Raw genomic sequence first — 21,988 nt, 5'->3', positions numbered from 1 at the left:
TGCCAGTCTTCCACCCTTGCTTCAAGGCTTGCTAATCATCAACTCTACTGGGAGATCTTTGCAGGCTGCCCCGGAATCATAGCTCCAGGCCTTTGTTCTAGAACATCTATTGCATTGTATTACACCTATTGCTTCATATATTTTTCTTCCTTTTCTTCAAGACAGGAATGTGCACTCATTTAAGCCTGGGATGGCCTCTTCTAATGTGCATATTCAGTTCCAAGAAATATTTAAACTGTCACTAGCATAATTCAGCATCCATAATGAGTTTATACTCTTGTGTATTGAGATCAGATGACTTTCCTGTCTTGTAGTTCATATTATTAACATTCTTCTTATCATTTTTCTCTGCTTAGTTCTTTTTTTATACATCTTTGCCTCTCACTCCCTTTTTCTGCCTTGGCATTCATTTGTTCTTCAGCAAATGTCCACTGGGCATCTACTGTGTGCCAGGCACTGTTCTAGGTGCTGGGGATACGGAAATGAACAAGAAGATTGATTGGCTCATTTATTTGAAAAGCACAGAATTAGGGTTGACTCAGGGTGAAGCTTGATCTACTGACTCAACAGTGTCACCCCCAGAGCTGCTATCTCCATGGGCACTCACCCTGTGGGTTAACTGAGTCTTTGGGGCGCTGTTTCCTGGACATGCCTCAAGACTTTCCTGAATGAACAGTTCATCTGGTAGTGAATGAGGCCACACAGGCTCCTGCACACTTGTCCCTGGCGTGGGAGCTGCCTTCTAAGGTTTCATAATGAGAACATGCTTTTTTAGGGGAGCAGGTGTGTGGTAGACTCTGGACTCCTACGCTGCCGTCTTCTGATGATTCCCAGAGACTGCACCTCTCCGCTCTGGTTGGGCTGAGGCTGTTTTTGTCACCCCACAGGGCAGTGTTGTTTGTTCCTAAAGCAGAGAGACATCTGTCATCCTCACTGAGCCCTGACAGATGCCACAGTCAAAGACCCAGCACACGCAGTAGCAGCGGCGGCAGCACTGTCATTGTGGCGCTCACACACACACACAGACACACTCATTTCTTCTTCCTGGTGGGCAAACCTTCCTGCCCCTCCCCGCCAACCCATGCTTCCACGCCTACGAGATTCAAAAGAGGGTAACAGTGCAACTGCGGGCCTGAAGCACTTGCTGGACAGTGAGGACATCTCTGGGTTGGGGGGACAGAGGTGTAAATGGGGTAGAACCGGAAGAATATTCCTCCTCCTGGGTGTGAACGAGTCTCCTTTGGTCTCTGCAGGAAGTGCCTTGCCCAACCCCTGTTACCTTTAGGAGCAAGAACTTGAGGAAATGGTGTGGGCACATGCACAAAACTTTTTAGCATGAAGGGGAAACTGAGGATGCCCAGCTCGTTGTATAAGAGAGCGAAGGTTTGACCGAGGGTGGCTTCTAAAGCAAAACTTAGACAGATGACGACAAGGATGACGTGGCAGGATCAGAAGACAAAGAAGAACCAGGCACGGATTCACTCGTACTCGTAGGAGGACCTTGGACATATTTTATGTAATACAGAACATTTCCTCTTTTAGGATTGTAAGTAACATCATGGTAGATGTTACTGGAAATTTTATCACTCCCACCCTGTGGGTCTTAGCAGGAATCATCCTGAATGGTGTTTGTGGACTTGTTTTGGAGAAGTCTGTGTTGAGGGCAGAGGTGGTAGGACTTTGTGTTCAACTTGGCAGGCTCCTGGAGGGAGAGAGTGGCCTGGGACAGGCATTAGAGGGTCAGGCCCTCTGGGCTTAAAAGAGAAAAAGGAAGAGGGGAATGTCTTGGAGAAGGAGGGGCCAATCACTTGTTAGGTCCTAGGCAGTGTCTTGGTGCCATGTAGTAGAAGGCAGGTGGAGGGAGTAGGGAGGTATCAACCTGTAGATAACATCCTGTTCTAATGGGTGGGTGTGAGAAGGTGGGGGAGATGCTTTGAGGCATATTTAATCATATCTCCTACAGACAAGTCAGTGAATCCCACTTTTTACCATGTAGGCTTATCAAAGACCACTAGCAGAGAAAGACTGGTCTAATCCTGAGGGTTTCCTTGGAGGATTTCCTCTTAGTGTAGCTCCTCCTAAGGCTCTGGGATGTTGGAGAACAGCCCGAGAGAGAGGACCAGTTCGATGGCTCTCAGCTAGGTTACGGGAGTCGTGGGAGTGGGTGGGGGATTATCAGCTGATTTTCCCTGCTTTTCCTGAACATCCCTCACTGCTTGAAGGAGCTGTTCCACTTGTATCTTTTTCTTATATTGTGCTTTGGCTCAAATATTTATTTAGAAAAAGTCCTCAAGAACTAAAACCTTTCTTTGTATCTTGAATCAGATCATTTGCAAGTTCCCTCTGACCGTAAGCTGATTTTGTGACTTGGTGTTCTCGAGACCCCCAGTCCACTTCATCTCATCTTGCTTTTGATTTTTAAACCATTCTGTCTTTCTTAAGCTGACATTTGAATTCCTAGGTGGTTCTTTCTGCATTTCATCAGCTTACAGTTGTGACTCATCCTCCTCATGTTGTTTTAAGTCATGAAGAGACTCTGAATCCAGCAGGAAAACTGAGAGCCGTCTTTGTAACAGTGAAAGTTTCTGGAATCTATAAAACATCAATTTGTATATAGAAACTGAAGTTTAAGAAAGACAAGCTTTTCTCTTAATTTAAATTATTGCATCTCATGGGAAATTTAATTTTTTAAATAAATCACATATTCCAATAAAGCAGAAAGCTTTGCTAGATACACAGTGAAGATGTTTGCTTTAAAAATTGTTCTTTATTCAGCTAGAGATGAACCAGGGAATACAGGAAGATAAAAAGTGCTGAATGGAATATACAAGACAAGGTTTTGAAATCAAGGCTAAATTAATCATCTCTCCTTTTTAGTGGGCTATATCTAAGCAGAGGCTGGCAGATCCTCTCTGTCAAATTTGAGTCTGTTATTCTCTACCAGAGAATGCTACCAGAATGACTATCCCAGAGTCCATGGGTGTCAGGATCTGTTAACTGATGGAAATCTTCACCTGAGGGAGTGCATGCATCTTCTGGGATCTCTTACATGCAAGTGAGACAACTATGGTTCAAGCTGCTTAAGAACCAAAAAAATGGGGATGGGAATTTGATGGCTTGGGTAACTGAAAAGCTTAGGGTTAGGCTTCTCTTCAGGCTTAGCTGATTCCAGGCACTCAAATGATATCCTTCAGTCTCTTGCTGTCACTGGTTCACTCCATTCCTTCTTCCATATCTTATCTCTGCTTTCTTTTGTGCTGGTTTTATACTTGGGCAGCCTTCTTTTATGTGGATTTCCATAACAGAATCAAATGCATATCATATTGGCTTCTTATCCTTGGCTTTCAATAGAAAGATAGATTCTCTTTTACATATTGACATACAGTAGTTCCAGCAAAAGTCCTAGAACTCACTCTTATTGGATCAGGTTGGTTGGCATGTTGCTTCTGAACCAATCACCATGGCCGGAAAGATAGGTCTCATAGTCTTACTGAGCAAACCTGGGTGGATATCACTCCTGGAGATGGAAGGTGGAGGTGGGGCCATTCTTGAAACAGAGGGATTGTGAGTGGGGGATAGGGCATACCAGAAGGGGCAATGAATGCTAGTCAGGTAAAGATAATAGCTATCCACTATGATATGGTTTGGTTGGGTAGATTTGAGGGACCAGTCCTGGGGTGACCCATGTTTGCCCAGCTGATCCCATTGGGTGATTTCTTTCTGTTTGATTTCCTGCAAGGTACCTCAGTTGTTGGCATGATCCTCCTGCCATCTTACTCCTGGATGTTGAAAGGCCATGCAGTGTCTAATTTACCAACACAGATATGATCCAGAAGGCAAAGACAAGTTCTACGCCCACACTTTTCCAACTGTAGAGTTAAAAAGTTATTTCTATCCTCCAGGCTTAATTTTTGGCTATCAATATTGAGCTAAAGACTATTGAAGATTTAGAACATTATTTATCAATTTAATTTTACTATAATTAAACACATTTTAATGAAATTCCTGTAGCTGCCATTATTGATATTTTTCACAACAATCCTCTGAGATATACAATTAGCCCTATTTTATAGGAGAGAAAACAGGGTCAGAATGCTAGAGAACTTGTTAAAGGCCATGCAACCTGGAGAATCCAACATCTATATGCTTGTGCTAGGTTTGATGCATATACAGATGAATAAGACATTCTCTGCCCTTGAGCTGTATGTAATTGCTCTGTGTTTATAGTTACATAAAAGAATGAGTAATATGCCTCTATGGGAATAAAACAGAAGGAAGTGATTAATTTTACGTAAATGTAGTCTAGGTGACAGAAAGGGACATTAGAGATGGGTCTTGATGAGTGAGTAGGAGTTTCCCACATGGATATTGTGTACAGGGAATCTGTTTTTTTACTGAGTAATGCATGAGTTTTCTATGAGATGGAGCTGCCAATTTCAGGAAATGTAATGTCACCCTTGACTCTGCCTTCTCCTTTTACCAGAGGGATAGCCACAGAGATCTACATTCATATTAGTTTAGATTCTTTCGTTTTCTAAGACTAGAACTCTTAACACAAATAGGCTTAAATAATAAAGGGGATGTATTTTCTTATCTAATTGAAAAGCACAGAATTAGGACTGACTTAAGGCCAAGCTTGAACAGTCGGCTCAACAATATCACCAAGGATCTGGCTTCTTTCCATCTCTCCATTTTGTCTTATGCTATCTTTCATATCCTTTGGTGTCTTTATCAAAAGCTGGCACCTTTTAGGCCCTAATATGACCAAAAGAGCTCCTGGGGCTAGATGCTTCCTTCATCATGCCCAACAGAAAGGAAATGGCATCATTTCCAGGCACTCTCAGCAAGACCTAAGAGTCACTCTGATTGGACTGGCTTAGGTCACATGCTCATCCCTGAACCCATCACTGCTGCCACGGGACAGAGAACATTGATGAAGTTGATTTCCCTGAAGCCACATCGATCCCCAAATGGAATTTTGCAGACTGATGGAAGGAGGAAGTGGACAATGGATGCTGTGTTAGTCCATTTTCACACTGCTGATAAAGACATACCTGAGACTGTGAAGAAAAAGAGGTTTAATTGGACTTACAATTCCACATGGCTGGGGAAGCCTCAGAATCATGGTGGGAGGTGAAAGGCACTTTTTTACATGACAGCAGCAAGATAAAAATGAGAAAGATGCAAAAGTGGAAACCCCTGATAAAACCATCAGATCTCATGAGACTTATTCACTACCACGAGACCAGTATGGGGGAAACCACCCCGTGATTCAAATTATCTCTCGCTGGATCCCTCCCACAATACATGGGAATTATGGGAGTACAATTCAAGATGAGATTCGGGTGGGGACACAGAGCCAAACCATATCAAATGCTCAGAAGGCATTTGTTGTGGTAAGGCATCAAAGAAATGTTTACCAGAGCACTGAAGTTTGCATAGTCTCTTTTTTGGGCAGTAAAGGTTCTACACAGCTCCAAGACATAATCTTTGATGCTCGGTCTGTGACAACTCAAATTCTAGGCTTTTCCTTGGATAATTCAGCCACTGAACTACCTTTTGCTTCCCTCTGTAGTCTCTTTTTAGTTAGTACTCTGGACAAACTTGCTTTGACTTTGTCCAAAGACAACCATTCTTTATTAGTATATGATGAATTTTGTGGACAGATAAGAGTGTTATGGGCATGATGGCATACTTACCATACAGAATGATCTAAAACTTTGTAACAACTAATGTCCTAGGCCTTTTTCAGAGCTGCTTTCTTCAAAGGGGGCAGCAGACTTGATGCCACATTTTCTAAAGCTCTTCCCAACCTCCAAAACAGCCTCTTTTCTTTCTGCTGAGGAAGCTAAATTTACTTTCAGTCCTGAAATGGTGAAATAAAGGGGAGCCTCCCAGATGTCTCACACCAATAGGAGGAAGAAATATCCAAAGCCATTAGCCAGTGGTGACAAACAGTGTGTGGATTATAACGGAGGCAGGGTGGCTGGAGAAAAGACTGAGTGGTTGGAGACAGGCAGGGAGGCCTGAGTTTCAAGTCCTTACCCTGTCACTTTCAGCACTTTCGGATGCTGAGACAGGCAGATCACGAGGTCAAGAGATTGAGACTATCATGGCCAATATGGTGAAACCCTGTCTGTACTAAAAATACAAAAATTAACTGGGCATGGTGGCACGCACCCATAGTCCCAGCTATTTGGGAGGCTGAGGCAGGAGAATTGCTTGAACCTGGGGGGCGGAGGTTGCAGTGAGTGGAGATCACACCACTGCACTCCAGCCTGGGTGACAGAGGGAGATTCCATTCCCACCCCTCCCCCCCACAAAAAATAAAGAGGCAGGATGCCATGGGGTTGAAGAAAACAGGCCCTGTAGCCAGGCTGCCTGAGTCTGAATCCTGGCTCTACTGTTCACCAACTCTGCCTGGGTTCATGTCCCAGCTCTTCCACTGACTAAGCCTGAATCAAGAAATAGTCATTGAGTTCTAATCTGTCATTCAGGTAATTGCATTCTTATGTTTCCTTTTGTCATTTGGCCTTCCAACTTAGTTGGGATGATGGTGGCTGTCGCTTTACCTCTTTGCCCTCAATTGTTTCATCTGTAAAATATTGATACAAGTAATGTCCACATTATAGGTTGTTGTAAGGATTAATCCTCATTTAACTCATTTACAAGTTGTATGTATTTTATATATATATTATATAACATATATAATATATACTATATAACATACATTATATATTATATATAATATATAACATATATTATATATATTATATATATAATATTATATATATATACTTTCATATTTGTGGAAAATACTTGTAACAGCATCTAGTAAGCACTAATGATGTGGATAGATAGATATATCTTGTAGGGTTGCTGTAAGCCCTAGAGACTTTGCATATATATTGTCTGGCAATAGCAGACACTGGATAAATCTTAGCCATTATTAATAATTATTATGTTGATTGAACTGTTTAATAATAATGTGATTCATCTAAATAGAGCTTTATAGTTTCTGGAGTGCTTGCTGCCAATATGATCCTTTTTGAGCCCTACAGCCACTCAGTGATGGGGCTCCTATTCCTGTGTCCAGTGGCTCTCGGGGAAGGGTTGGATGCCTTTCCAGGGTCTCCTGGCCAGGTGGTCATTAGCAGGACCAGGGTGTGAACCATAGTGAGGAGCTTCCCAGTCCAGGGTTTGTTCCACATTCTCTCTTCCCCCATTCTAAAGGCCTCCCAGTCATTTGTCACAGCCTCATTTGAAATGCCTGTGCTTCTCATCTGTAATATCCTGATTGTCCCATTAATCTCCTTTAAGCTTCATGAAAAATACAAAGGGCTGGATCAGGAAATAGTCACCAAGTTCTAATTTTGCATTCAGGGGATTGTTTTCCATGGACGTGAAGAGACTGATGTTTTCCATTTGGCCTTTGGCTTTCCAACTAAGTTGAGGAGAGATGTCACTTTCTAAATTATCAGCCGGTTTACAAGGTGGCATCTATATTTTGCCTCTAATGTGTCTGTACTTTTGTTGCTTCTCTATCTTCATATCCTCCTCTCCCTAGTAGGTGTTCTACAGTACTGCCCAGAGGGAGTGGTAAGAAATTTCTTTTGATAAGTCCTTAAAAGCCTAGAACTTCCAGTCACTTCCTTTTGCATATTCCTTAGACCCCGACCATAGGCCAGTGCTCACTACAGAAGGAGCAGTGTTTGTTTTGTTAACATACACACACACACACACACACCCTACCCCCATACTCCAAGGTCCTAAATTTTAGACTTAGTTCACTCTTTAATATGGTAGCCACTAGACACAAGTGATTGTTTAAATTTAAATGAAATTACAGGTTCAGTTTCTCTTTGCATTAGCCACATTTTGAGTACTCAGTAGCCATGTGTGGTTAGTGGCTACTGTATTGGGCAGCACAGATAGAGAACACTTCCATCAATCAGAAAGTCATATGGGACCACATTTAGCATAAAGGGGAAAGGGAGCAGGAATGGGCACATGAGTGTAGTGTTCTGTTAAGTAGGATCGCGGGCCAACAGATGTGAAGTAGTCCTCTTAACTCTCTGCATGTATTTCCTCTGTGATTTACAAAGGACCACTAACCAGGAGAAATAAGAGACTATTGTTTTCTGATCCAACACCAGCATGCAATGAAAATAGGATATTTTTCATTGTGTAGGGAACCGTCAATGCATATTTTGTTATCTAATTTGAACCCTGCATGTGGACAGCACATTTCATGTGGTTTAGCCCATTGGTGGCTGGCACAGGTGTGGCCAGAAAACCAGCATAGGATCTTGTTTGTGTTTAAGAGAGGAGTTCAGGAAGACTATTCAGGCACATCGTCTGACAAGTCTAGTGCTGGTCAAACACTCATAAATATTCCTATCCAATCTGAACTTGAAATGTTCTTGTTGTGGACAACTTTGGTGAGCCAGTCTACTTGAGGAAAATCCAATCTACTAGTTTAACTTTAAAAAACATGCACTAGAAACAATTAGAAGAACAGGGTTGCTTTTAAAGCTATCAGGATGGTGTTTGCTGCTGTTTTGTTGTTAAATATCAATGGGTTACTCAATGGTAATAGATCTAAAGAGATGAACGTTGTTACATGAATATTGCAAGAAATCCGTGGATCTCTTGGGGACCCTCCAGATCTAGTTTTGAGAATGACTCATATAAACAATTTGCAGAGTCTAATTCATATACTCAGACTAGGGTTCTGAATTCTTTTCCCCCTGGGAGGAAGGAAAAACAGGATAACATTGGTTATCTGGGGTAATAAGAAAGCAAGGGGCAGACTATAGCTGCCCTAAAATCTGAGATCTGAGTCATAGAGCCTAGTTCAGGGAAGGGCTGACATGCCTGCTGAAATGGGCTTATCCAGCTGCACTCAGAGCTCTAGTGAGTATCAGGGTCATTATGTTCTAAATCATCTGTGGCCAGCTTACCAAACAGGCTGGAGTCTGGCAGAGAATATCTATAGAATTTTCCACAGATCAGAACTTCTGGTCTTCCAGAAGGATAAACTTCCCCAAATATCCTGGTAGTCTTGAGTTAATTTTGGCTTCCTGGGAGTTTCTGTCCTTGGTAAGGGTCATATTTTCATTGTCCCTTGACCTTTAGTCTTCTCAGAGTTGACTGGTAACATTAAAATGAGCATGTCTTCACTATTGTCACTTATGAAGTTCTTTAAAAAATTTATAATACCCTAAACTTATCACAGTAATAAAAGCAATAATATCTCTTTACATTGTTGCAGTCTTTTGGATGAAGTCCCCTGAAAGCATTGTCCCGGTGGTTTTCAAACTTTTTTCTTTGATCTTTCAGAGTCTTTGTTCAAATGACATCTTGACTAGACTCCAACATATAGCGCAGATAAAAATGGAGTTGTGACTGCAGGGAGAGAAAGGGTGGAGCCCAGCTCACTGGACCTCTGCCTCCACCCCCAAACCACCCCCTAGCCTTTGAGTCAACCACTGAGTCACTGGTGAGCAATCCCTGTGGTTGCCCAGTGCATCATCCCACTAAGTCCTCATAATCACCAGACATGATTGTGAGGTCATCACAATGACTTGGTGCTGCCCCTAGAGGTAGGAAGGCAGCTGAAGAGGGGAGAGAGACCCCCCTCCCCCATACAAGGATGGCCTGTGATAATGTGCATGCATTGGAAAGGACTGTCCAAGGTCCCTGGTAGGTAGGGACTGGAATTTTGGCAGTGTCTTTTCTAGAGTAGAACGAATTTCTCAGTTGAATTTGCTGTAGTTCTCTGAAGGTTTCTTTGGCCACATTAGAATTTTTGAGCACTGGCGTCCATGTAGACCAACTTCAAAATGGCTGTGTGCTCCACTCAGAGATTCTGCTCTGAAGACACGCTGGAGACTTTTTAGCCTATTCTGAACTCCAAGCTGTTCCAGTTTCTCTTGCTTTTCAGAGGTGTGAGCACCTGAAAGCCCCTGCTCTGGTCTATACCCCAGGCTCAAGATTCATCCTGCTCACTCAGCCACTCATGCTGTCACCAGAGATAAAACGAAGTGTAAGCAGGTGCATTTGATTCTTGCACAAGAAATAGTTATCCTCCAAAGACTTGTTCATTCTTGTGCCTGTAAAGTGTGGTGTGCCCTATGCATCAGTATTCTTGCCTATGAAATGGGCATATAGGCTGAACACAGTGGATCATGCTTGTAATCCCAGCACTTTGGGAGGCTGTGGCCAGTGGGTCACCTGAGGTCAGGAGTTTGAGACCAGCCTGGCCAATATGGTGAAACCCCATCTCTATTAAAAATACAAAAATTAGCCAGATGTGGTGGTGGGTGCCTGTAGTCCCAGCTACTTGGGAGGCTGAGGCAGGAGAATCGCTTGAGCCCGGGAGGCAGAGGTTGTGGTGAGCTGAGCTGAGATTGCGCCACTATGCTCCAGCCTGGGTGACAGAGTGAGACTCCATCTCAAAAAAAAAAAAAAAAAAAAAAAAAAAAAAACAGAAATGGGCATATAAATAGATCTACATGAGACTCACTGGAGTTTTAGAGCTCTTTAAAAACATAGACAGCAACAAGTTTTTCCAAATAAATGTTGATTCTGGGCCTGGACAGTTTGAGTGACTGGCTTCTCAGAGACAGTTACTGCCATCCATGCTCTTTAAAGTTCCATTGCTCTTATTCTAGGCTTGAAATCAAAGAAACCAAAGCTGTGGTTTCTTGTCTGACCTTGGCTAATGATTTTCTGATTGACTCTAGATGCAAAAGAACTGCTGATAAGTTTCTTATAGGGGAAAAAAGATGGAGAGATAAGGAACCGAGTTCATTTCCTAACCTCAGTTTCCCTGCTTACTCACCCAGTGGGTTGGGAACCACTTGCTGGGTCCGAGTTTCCATAATCACCATAGAAATGGAAATGATATTATCCTTTTGCCCAGTCAAGGGGAGGATGGATGAATGTCTTAGTCTGTTCAGCCTGCTATAACAAGATACCATAAACTCGGGGGGCTTATAAGCACATTTATTTCTCACAGTTCTGGAGGCTGGAAAGTTCAAGGTCAAGACACCAGCAGTTTTGGTGTCTGGTGAGGGCCTGCTGTCTGGTTCATAGATGGCACTTTCTTGCTGTGTCCTCACATGGTGGAAGGGGCAAGGCAACTCTCTGGAGCCTCTTTTATGGCCTCTTTTATAAGGGCATGAATCTCATTCATGAGCGCTCTGTCTCCATGACGTTATCACCTCCCAGAGGCTCCATCTCCTAATATAATTACATTGGTGGTTAGGTTTCAACATATGAATTGGGGGTAGGCAGGCATGAACATTCAGACCATAGCAAGGAGAATTCAAGGATTGCATTAAGAAAGTAAGTTGCCGAGCAAAGGGACTCATCTTCAAAGGCCAATACAATCTTTATAATCTTACGAAAAGCTTTCCTGGTTTTAGAATTAGCTCCAAGGAATTTGGCACTAGATTTTAGATTTGCTCAGAGAAAGAGTGTGAGAGGGAGAGGGATGTGGCTTTGTGTGGAATTCCAGCACTTTCGTTTGCAAAGATATGCCCTAAAGAACAATGGCAGCCTATCCTCAGGACAGAAGCACTTAATTTTGTCTAATTGTGTCAATTTCTAGGAGTCATTGGGAAATTCAGCAGCTAATGAACATGGCCCTGTTCTGTCAGGTCCCTGCTGGAATATTTAAAATTCTGTTTTTCATACTTATCAGCTAAGAGAATTACAGAAATATATTTCTGGAGCCTGTTGGGAATAAGAGCAGAAATATACAAACCTTCTTTCAAGACGGATCCCAGCAGCCCAAGTGAATGTCACAGTTATGTTAAAGACTGTTGATTCCAGCAGGTTCTGGGCTGGGCCTCAGCTTCCCAGGACTGTTCCAGGCTGACCTCCTTTCCCTGGTTCCATCTTTTTTGGGACTTCCGTGGGCCTTCATTCAGCATGTGGCTTGTGGGTGTCCAGGTCTGCAGGCAGACACACCTCTCCTGATCTGAATCAGAGGACAAAAGATATAGGATGGAAGACAATGGGCTGTTCGCTTTTCCTTTCTCTCTTCTTTTGGTTTTTGCTTTGTGTTTCCAACAGCCAATGGGAGGCTGTTCTATTTAGAGTAAATGATTCAGACTTGGTACCTCTCGAATCGTATGTCAGAGCACACTGTTGCCCCTCAAAACTCAGGGAAGGCTCCATACTCTGTCGCCCTCTTGATGGTTTCCTTGTATTTACATATTAAATACCATGGAAATCCTGTAGTAAAGGGGTTAGCTTGCCTCTGTTTATCCCAGTGATTCTAGTGAAACTAAAATGCTTGTTTCTGTGGGGCACAGTCCACATGTGTTGTTCATTTGGATTGACCAATCCTTTCAATAAAGTTTTGATGCAACCATGTGAATCGCAAGTTTTCAGCATTTAGTTTTGTGACCTTGAGCAAGTCACCTAATCATTACATGCCTCAGTTTCCTCATATGTAAAAGGGGATAATAAAAAACATCCACTTCATAGAGTTGCATTGAGGATTAAGTGCTTTAATTAAAGTTTTAGTACAGTTTCTGAAATATAATGTATTCTATATATGGTAGCTATCATTATGTTAGTATCCGTTATTATTTGCTGAAAGCTTTTAACACTGCTGAGTGTTGGTGCTGTCTTCTCATCATGTCATAGAGCAAGGGATAGTATAAGAATTCTACCTTAGGTCAAAGGTCACAAGGCCCTATTGTTTTATTTAATCTTCCCAATAGTCTTACAAGGAAGATGCAGTTGTCCTTGTCTTATGGAGGAAGGAGGCTAAGCACACTCGAGCGGTAAAGAGGCCCCGGGTCACACAGCACATACGGGAGTCAAACCCTGGCCTCTGGCTCCAAACCCAAGCATCTCTCTAAAGCTGCTTGTCAACCAGCCCCAGACAGGGACCCACAGACACGAACCCCATCTCAGCATTGGTAGGAGGCACCTTCCACTTGGATTCTCTTCATGTGGTTAAGAGAGTCCTGAGTTCCAATCCTAATTTCACTCAACTCTACCTCCTTGCCTTTGTGCAGATTACTTAACTTTTCCAACCATCAGTCTTCTCTGTTGTAACATAAGGATGGTAACACCCATTTCTTATGCATGCAGTGACACTTAATGACATAATGTAGGTGGGGTTCATGCACAAGGCCTGGTATATGATGAGTGCTGGTAAATCTTAGCTCCCAATGACACTGTATCAGGCTTTCTGCTAGGGTGTTTTACGCAAATGATCTCACGTAATCCTCACAACACACCAGGACATTGGTACTCTTCATTTTACAGATGGGGAAACTGAGGCTCTGTGGGATTAAGTGACTCACCCAAGATCGTAAAGCCGGATTGTGACATTGAGATTCAAACCTTGGCAACCTTACTTTCTGGAAACACATTCCCCCTTCCTCTTCTTTAGACCCACATGCATGATGCTTGCAGACTCTGTACTTGGCCATGTTTCTTGGTCAGCAGGGCAGTCAGGCAATGGGCATTTCAATCATATTTATGCTGGACAGGGCTGTACCTTGGGCTTGAGGACAATATTCTTGAACCAGAAGAATATGGCAGAAGTATAATGCCATTTCACGAGGACAGATGCATCAAATTCAGTCTTGGGTCCAGTAATTCTGCCACAGATGGTGGCCCATTGATATGTGCATGCTTGGCTGGGGTCAGAGTCTGTGCCAATAACACAGGACACAGCAACCCCAATGAGTCTGTTTATTTATTTAACAGTGAAGGTGACCAGAAAGACACTTTCCTACAGGGCACAATGAGGAGGTACCCAGCAAGTCTTCCAGTTGATTGGGGGAAGAAACCGAGTGTATTACAGGAAAATGAGAGAGTGCATTTGAATTTGTTTCTAATCTGAATTTTCCATATAAACTCTAGTTAGCAGTTTCAAAACTGTGCACGCCCTTCAACCTAAGGGACAAAAACAAAACAAATGACCCGAGGTACCAGCTGCAAGATACTGGAATAGCGGGGAGGGAGGGAAGGCCAGTGAGAGGGCAAGATTATTAATGTGCTTTTCTTACTAAATTGGCTTTCAGAATCAAGGGGAAGAACCAAGGTGGGTTGTTAAGGGAGTACTGATTTGGATATGCTGAGAAGTTGAAATGTTTTTGTTTCTCAAACATGAGAGCACTTGGCTTTGCATGATTGGGTTTTAAATTGCTCAGCAGAGCATCACTTGGGGCTAACCTGAGTCTGTGAAGTTCCACAATTCAGGAAGGATGGTTACTGCAGCACTCTTGTGTTTCAAGGTTCGTCATGAAGACTAGCATAGATTCCACTGTTCAATTAAAGCAGCGTTTCCCGTGATATTCCTATTTTCCATGATGCAGGGTCCCGGGAAGCATCCCTTTCAGGGAGGGAGTATGTATTCAAGGTCAGTCAGTACATGAATGTGTCTGAGACTTGGATGGTTCAAGGGGATAGAGCTAGGTGTTACCTGGCAGTCGAGAAAGTGAGAGATGAAGACAAGGCCAAGGTAGGTAGGAGAATGGGGATCCCTCATTCATTTATCCCATCATTATTTATTGAGCACCAACTGTGTCCCAGGCATTGTTCAAGTTCAAGCACAAAGCTGTGTTCAATGGGTTCAAGTAGAAACATGCACAGTCACATCACAACAGAGTGAACCATGGGAACTGCATGGTGAAAGTACGGGGTATTTGCATGGCAGTCAAAGACCTGTGTTGGGTGTTGATGCTTTTATAATAACCCAACTTGGTTCTTTTCCACTTTTAGAGCCAATTAATTAGGAAAAATACTTCCTTCCTTCCCTCTCTGCCATTCTATTTTGGCATTTGTCCCTTGGGTTGATGGGTGAACACAAGTACGAAACCCGTAACTTCCTCTCTGGGATTCATTTTCTGGGCAGAGTGGGTGAGGGAGGCCAGGTTCTTCTAGACCCACTAAGGAAGAAGTATCTCCTCCTGATCTTTGGTTTGATTTTTCTTTTGAAGGTACTCAGTCCATGATTCCAGATTAGGGAGGCACCCCCTGGCAAAGAGGGGAGCCTGAAAATGTGGGGCAGTTCTAAGTACCAGGCTTGGGACCGATGCCATGGAGAGATGGTAGATGAGACTACCCTCAACTGAATAATGTGTGAAGAGAATTTCAGACCATGTCTGACACATAGAGGGTCCAGTGAAAGTTGAAAGCAAATAACCCCAGGAAAGAAGGCAGGAAACCCAAGGGGGCCATTCATTTATTTATTGTTCATTCAATCAACAAATGTTTCTTAAGTATTTATATCAAAAAAACATGGAACCTCTAGCCAAACTCCCTGGGTTCAAATCCTGGCTGTTTTACAATATCTGTATAACCTTGAGCAAGTTACTTAATTATTCTCTCTGCCTCCATTTTTTCATTTGTAACATGGCAATAATCAAAAAGAATAAATGGAGATTGTTATGAAGACTAACATGTGATTGTTATTAGTATCTTTTTGTTCATTTATTTAGCTATGTCCTTAGTCTGTTGCTTGATTGGTGTGGTGTCGGGGATATGGCCAATGGAGACAGGCAAGGTCCCTGTCTTTACCCACCTTATATTCCAGTGGAAGAGTCAGATTATAAAAAAATAATAAATCAATAAATAATACTTTAAGGTAGTGATGAGTGCTATGCAGGAAACAAGAGAAGATGATTGTGGAGTGAGTGATTACTACGGGTGAGGTCCAATGATAGAGAGGACCAACGAAGAGGGAAGACAGTCAGTCTTCACAAAGATCATTCTGTTGAAAAATATGAAATATGCAAGTCTTTGGAATTTACAAAAAAAAAAAAAAATAGAGAAAGCATTTCTTCAGTTTCCAAGAGAGGCAAGCAGGATGAGCCGCCAAAAATAAGTACGGTTAAATAAAGATTGATTCTGGGACCAAATAAGCTTCAAGATAATTATTTCTCATGGTAGTGAATCATTATGGCTCACAAATGAATTCATCTTTTCATGTTTTCAGTACCCAAGGTCTTTGATGGATGGATTAATCCTCCTTTTCACCTCGCTTCCTTCACCTGATCCCTCACCTCTCAATGAATTGAAATTAAGGGCCATTCATTTGGAAAAACCTATTAACTTCCTGCTTGTCCACGGCTTACTTTCTACTCAGCCTGGCTGGGTTCCACCTCTTAGCTCGTGAGCTCTCACTCAACTCTGCTGTCTCCATTAGTGTCCCTTGTGGGCCGGTGGCCGAGGCAGTTAGGCTTACGAATATTCCAATTGCTCCTGTAAATTTCCAGCTTCCACTGTTAGCAGGACATGAGGTGCTAAGAGATGTACATCACTTCTGGACTGGGGCAGGGGATGCCCAAGTGTGGCAGTGCAGTCGCTGTCTTTCCTGATGGCACTGAAGAGACTGTAGCTTCCAGGGTTGCAGTGCAAGATGGCGGAGTTTCTGATGGCTAGGCCCACGAGTGGGCAGGTGGAGCAGAGCCCAGGCTGCCTTTGTCTTCATAGGTCTCTAACTTCTTGGCTTCTCAAGAGCCTCAATGACTGGTTCCTTCCTGTATTTTGTAGGTGATTGAAAACCTCATAACACATTAATTATTCAGTCTTGGGTAGGCCTTCTCCTCAACAGTTGTCTCTGGGTCTTAAAGTTACCTTTACCTCCTCTCTAAAATAACTTCCTTACCTTTTTCTGCCATGATCACTATGACCTCCTGGTTTTATTTTCTTGATTGTATTTGCCAGTCTCTGAAATTGTCTTATTTGTACATTTATATGGGATTTGTGTCTCCTTGCTAGAATATAACTCTTATCTATTTATACTCCACTGTATCCTCAGTGCCTACAGCAGTATCTGCTAGAAAGAGGTGCCTGATAAAAATGTGAATGAAGTGAATGCCAATAGCCAGGAAGGCACCTCATCCCCCTCCCCGCTGCCACCCCCTTTATCAGGGCTGGGCTGTGTCAGCTCATTGAGGCAGTAGGGAGTATGGTTAGGATGATGGACTGTCTGGGCTCAAACACAACTTCCCACCTGTGTGATCTTAGATAAATTCACCTCTCTGTGCCTCAATTTCTTTATCTATACAATCAGGACAATGGCAATACCTATCACATAGGATTGTTTTTCAGATTAAATGAGTTAATGTACATAAAGTCCTCAGAAAATTATCTGATTCATGGTAGGGGCCATGGCGGTATTACCATTGTCAGCAGTTACTGGGGAAGCAAAGGACCTGTCTTCTATCTGGTAACGCCCCAACCCCCTTCAGTCTCTTGAGAACCTGGCTTCGATGCTCACCTGGGGTCCCCTGGGATCCATTCAGCAAGAAGGTTCAGCCACACCAAGCCCTGTTCCTCAAGCCCAGGAGACATAAATCCACAAAGCCTACAGGAGAGATCCCTGAGGAAAGTGGCTATTCTGGATGGGGCCCGAAGGTTCTTTCTCAAGGTCGAAGCTCTCAGAGACCTGGTGAGGCCCTGCCCCTCAAGTTTCTGTCCTTTCCACAGCCCTGCAGTGTTATTTCCATAATGTTATTAAAAACCAATATGTGCTGGCCAGATGAGTGACACTTCGCAGTGATGGGGCTCGGCTCTGCTCCTCCAGGCATGGAGAACTTGTTCAATTATGTGCCACCCTGTGATGGGCCCAATCACAGCACACACATTAGCTTCTGATTATACCCTTGTTGAGTTTCTCTTGACAGGAAGTAAATGAATTTACCTCGTGTCACCTCTGTAGTTTGCAAGCAGGCTTGGCTTCTGATAATAGCACCTTTCATATTTTGTAAGACCAAGAAGCATTCGTGTGGTGGCCACTCCTTAGTGATCCTTTGTCTCAGCCTGGAGGTGAGCTTGAGCTGATTCTTCATGGGAGTGTTTCTTACTCCTGGGGCTTGTAGGAATCTAGCTGGGGGTTGGATGGTCAGCTCTCCCATAAGGTCACAGGCCTTAGCCACTGCAGCATGCACATCCCTGAATCCACACCCTTATGGTCTCAGGGCCTTGGGCAAATGACTGAATTTCCCTTGACCTTCCCTTCTACCTGTAAAATAGGGACAATGAATGATAGTAGTTACCTCACAGGGTAGGTGTCAGATTTAATGAGCTAATAAACCCAAAGCAGTTGTATGTGCCTGGCATATAATAAATGATACATCATGTTTTTATCATTAAAATATCTTAATATTATTTTGCTGTTGCTGTTATTATTGCTGTTGTTATTGCTTAGATTGGAACATGTCTTTGCTATTTCTAACTGTATGACCTTGACCATATCGCTTAACTCCCATGTGCCATGACATTTGTAAAATGGGGAAAGAGGAGTCTGTCCCTCGGTGCAGCTGCAAGGATGTCAGTGGGTTGACACAGGAAAGTCGTCTGAAGCAGCATCAGTGCAGGGCAAGTGTTGTGGGTTATTGTTGGTGACTTGCCTCCCTCAGCAAAGGGGTCAGTTGGGTGCTGTGGAGGCAGAGGGGTCTGTCCATGGTGGGTTAGGATTATGCACATAGGTCTTGCTTTGCATTTGGGACAGTAAGCATCTTGAGAGAAGAGTTTGTCCCTGCTATGCCAAATTCCCAGTTCTGCCAAGGAATCCTGGGGCAGACCAGAAAGGGAGGCAAGAACGGAGCTGGTGGTGGACCCAGCATTTCCTTCCAAAGCTTTTAGACCCAGCCGATAAAGCCAGTCATGAAGTGGACATGATTCCTGAGGCAGATCCCTCTCTCACTACCCCCGTCACCAGCCCCAACCTTCAGCAACTTTTCCTGGCAGGAGATCATGTCACCCTCCCCTCCCCTTCCCATCACAGGCATTTCAGAACACAAAGGGATCCAGCAGACTCACATCCAAGGAACTGTGACTGAGAGCCTGGGAAGGGCTTTCTCTTGACCTGGGAGAGGATAGGATTCCATCAGCACCTTTTCTGAAAACAAGCCAACCAACCTTTCCTTAACCATTTCCTTGGAGTTATTTGTTGTTTCATTTTTAGAGTTGACACATTTCTTGTCCCCAGTTAATTCCCAATGGTAAAGTCAGTTTGCTTGAGAGACCCCTGTACCGATGGGGCAATGGGGTAGTGAGGTTCCAGAAAGCCCTGGTCTTTTGATCGGATCTGAGGAGACGCAGAGACTGAGCAGGGCACAACCTCTGGACCCTTTCCCGCCCTTCCTGGCTGCCCTTGCTGGGCCTTCTGGGACACGGGACACATCTAGGAACCTCCATCCTCAAAGGAGTCCACTCCAGCCTTGTTGAGGTTTGAAGACCAAGATTAAAGGGTCCCACTTGGATCCCTGAGCCCACAGCCTCAGCCTAACCCAGTGGCTACTGTAAGAGCCTGTGTTTCCAAAAGAGCCTGACCCTGCCCTGTGCTGAACCTGGTGCTGTGCCTGCCAGAGATGTGGTCTTCAGAAACTTGGGAAAATTAGGCAAATTGCTGTGTTTCTCCACCGTAAACTTGAATGGGAATGAGGGAGGAGGGAGAAAAAGCCAGAAAAAATGGAGACACATGCAGAGAGATGGAGAAACAGAGAAAGGAGAAGGAAAGAGCTAGAGAGACAAGGAAATGAGAAAACCCTGAGAAATAATTGGGAAATGAGACAGACAAGCTCACAGAAGGACTTAGACCCAGAAAGGGAAAGTGGAAAATTGTCTTGACAGCTAACACATATTGAGAAGGTAGTATGTGCCAGGCACTGAGATGAACATGTGACATATCTCATTTAATCTTTGCAACAATTCTATGAGATAAGTGCTGTTGTCAACTTCATTTTACAGTGAAAACAACAGACATACAGAATGGTGAAGTATCCAAGATCACATAGCTTTTGTGGAGGAGTTAGGACTAGAATCCAGGTCAATTTGACTGCAAAGCCCATGTGCTTAACCTCCTGCAGAGAGGCCATGACCCTGGGACCTAAAGCATGGCAGAGCATCTCTGAGTCTCCCTGCACCCTGGACATTGAGAAGCACTAGTCATTCTGTTTTGTAGTACAGATGTGTTTATAAACAGACTCCAGGGAAGTCAGATGGGTAAGGATTATACCTGTCTCTCTTGACTTCTGTGTTAGTTAGAATTCCTTGGGCTGCATGTAACAGAGAGAAAAGCGTTTTTCCTACAACTAGAAGTCTAGATGTAGGGGTTTCTGGCACTAATGCTGCTGCTACATCATGTCAAGGTTAGCGTCTGTAGGATGTCAGGATTTCCTTGGCTTTTCACTCATGGCTGCAAGACAGATGGGCAGCTTCAGACTTTGGGTCCATTTCAAGGTAGAAAGAAAAGGGGGAAGGGCAATATCAGGTTAAGCTGTTCCCTCCTGCTTTTTATCAGACATCTTCCCCTGCAGAATATGTGGCGTGGCCACCCATAGCTGCATGGGAGACTGGAAGGTGATTATTCAGCTTTCCGTCTTCGAGGACAGGCAAGGTTGGACTCCACTTTGAGTGAGCCAGACTGCAGTGTCTGCCACCTTCCAACAAACCAGCCTAAACCCAAACCCACCAGTAACCCTCCCCTAGTGGAGGGAAACATTTAGTTCTCTTGGGAGTTGCAGGCAGGTCTTCGACTTGAGGCACCATTCTGAGTCAAGTTGGGTGGTGGGGAGGTAGAGTGAGGCAGGAGTGCCTAGCTCTGCTTCACCGTGGTGTTGCTGGGGGTAGGTATAAACACAGTCACATCTGTTGTGTCTGGAAAACCAAGACTGGAGTCTCTCAGCTCTCCAATGCCTGCTTTCCCTGTAGCCGATTGCAAGGCTCACATCCCAGGAAAGGCAGCAGATTAGATGAGCACAGGAGCAGAGAGGCTGGGAAGGTGGTGGAGGAGGGAGGAATGTGGGTTTGGCAGAATTTTCTAAAATATCACTTTATTGATTTGGAAGAGACACAAGGGAGGAAATATAAGAGACAAGTGATAAGACTCTCAGCCGAGATGGGCATGGAAGAACCTGCGTTTTCCCCCCCTTTATTGCACACCTATGGAGCTTTTCTAAGCATTAAAAAATATCACTTCCTTACCCCCTCTCCATGAGATTTTAATACCACAGGTACATTGTATATCTGTGTGTGTACTTTATATGTATCTGTGTTTATACATAAAGGAAGTAAGAGGTTTTTCCACTTTTCAATGTCTGCCATCCCGGAGGAGACTTTGCCCCCACTGAGAATACGTGCATGAGACACATCTCCAGAGACACATCTGGGCTTACTGGGGGAGGAGAAGAGCTGGTCCCACTTTGTCAAACTGTCTTGTAGACAAAGGGAATTGAGAAGAGTCTCATATTTCTTGAGCACCTGTTATGTACTCAGCACCAAGATAGGGGCTTTAGGTCTGACAACTCACCTGATGCCCAATTGCAGCTCTGTGTGGTCAGAGCAAGGGCCTCATTTCACAAATGACATCATCAAGATTTAGGGGTTACCCACTCCTTTGAAGAGATCCAGCCTGCCCAGATGAATGAGCTAGCACTATTCTAATGACAGGGCATGGTTGAATGTCAGATGGGTTCAGAGCTTGCAGGATGAGTGCAGAATAGGCTGGAGTCTGTAGTGGTCCTCCCTGGAGGAGATGGGGTGTGAACTGAGCTCTGTAGGACAGACAGATGCAGAGATGAGAAGGGGAGGCAGCACCTGCCAGAGAAGAGCAGGAGCAGAGGCTTAGGGTCTGTAAGGGCCTCTGGCTGCAGGGGAGGATTTTCCCTGAGAGCTGAGAGAGATGGAGGCAGAGCCCTCCTGGGCAAAGAGAAAAAGCCCCACCCTGGCATGTTTATTCCCCAGGCTCTGGTTGTGATGCAGTATTGAGCCAGGGATCCAGCCCAGCTATACTTAGCACCATTTCCAGAAGGCACGAGGGCGGGAGATAGGGATATAAAAGGCAGGAGTCTGGGGCTCCTCACTCAGAGGCTTCTAAAACCTGAGTGGCATTTTCAGCGTATCCCTGTGGAGGAAATCTCTGAAAGAAGGTAGCTGAGTCTGTGACCAAAGAGAGGCTCGAGTCCTGTTTCCTTTTCACTCTCAAGAGCCTTCAGGCTCACTC

General features: G+C 44.0%; 1 protein-coding gene and 1 long non-coding RNA gene across 48 annotated transcripts in view; one reads left to right on the top strand and one right to left on the bottom strand.

The window, feature by feature from the left end:
* The window catches only part of KCNMA1 (potassium calcium-activated channel subfamily M alpha 1), a 766,524-nt gene that overhangs the window by 272,966 nt on the left and 471,570 nt on the right, over positions 1 to 21,988 (top strand). The gene's annotated exons all lie outside the window — the stretch shown is intronic.
* On the bottom strand, positions 2,748 to 9,048 carry LOC116269527. Its single transcript, XR_004177143.1, has 2 exons — positions 8,964 to 9,048; positions 2,748 to 3,341 (listed from the first exon to the last, which is right to left on the bottom strand). It is a non-coding gene; the product is annotated as an uncharacterized LOC116269527 (long non-coding RNA).

The sequence above is a fragment of the Papio anubis genome, chromosome 11 (assembly GCF_008728515.1).
Source record: "Papio anubis isolate 15944 chromosome 11, Panubis1.0, whole genome shotgun sequence".
Lineage (NCBI taxonomy): Eukaryota > Metazoa > Chordata > Mammalia > Primates > Cercopithecidae > Papio > Papio anubis.
Note: the sequence above shows the minus strand (reverse complement) of the source record. Positions and strands in the feature narration are given on the sequence as shown.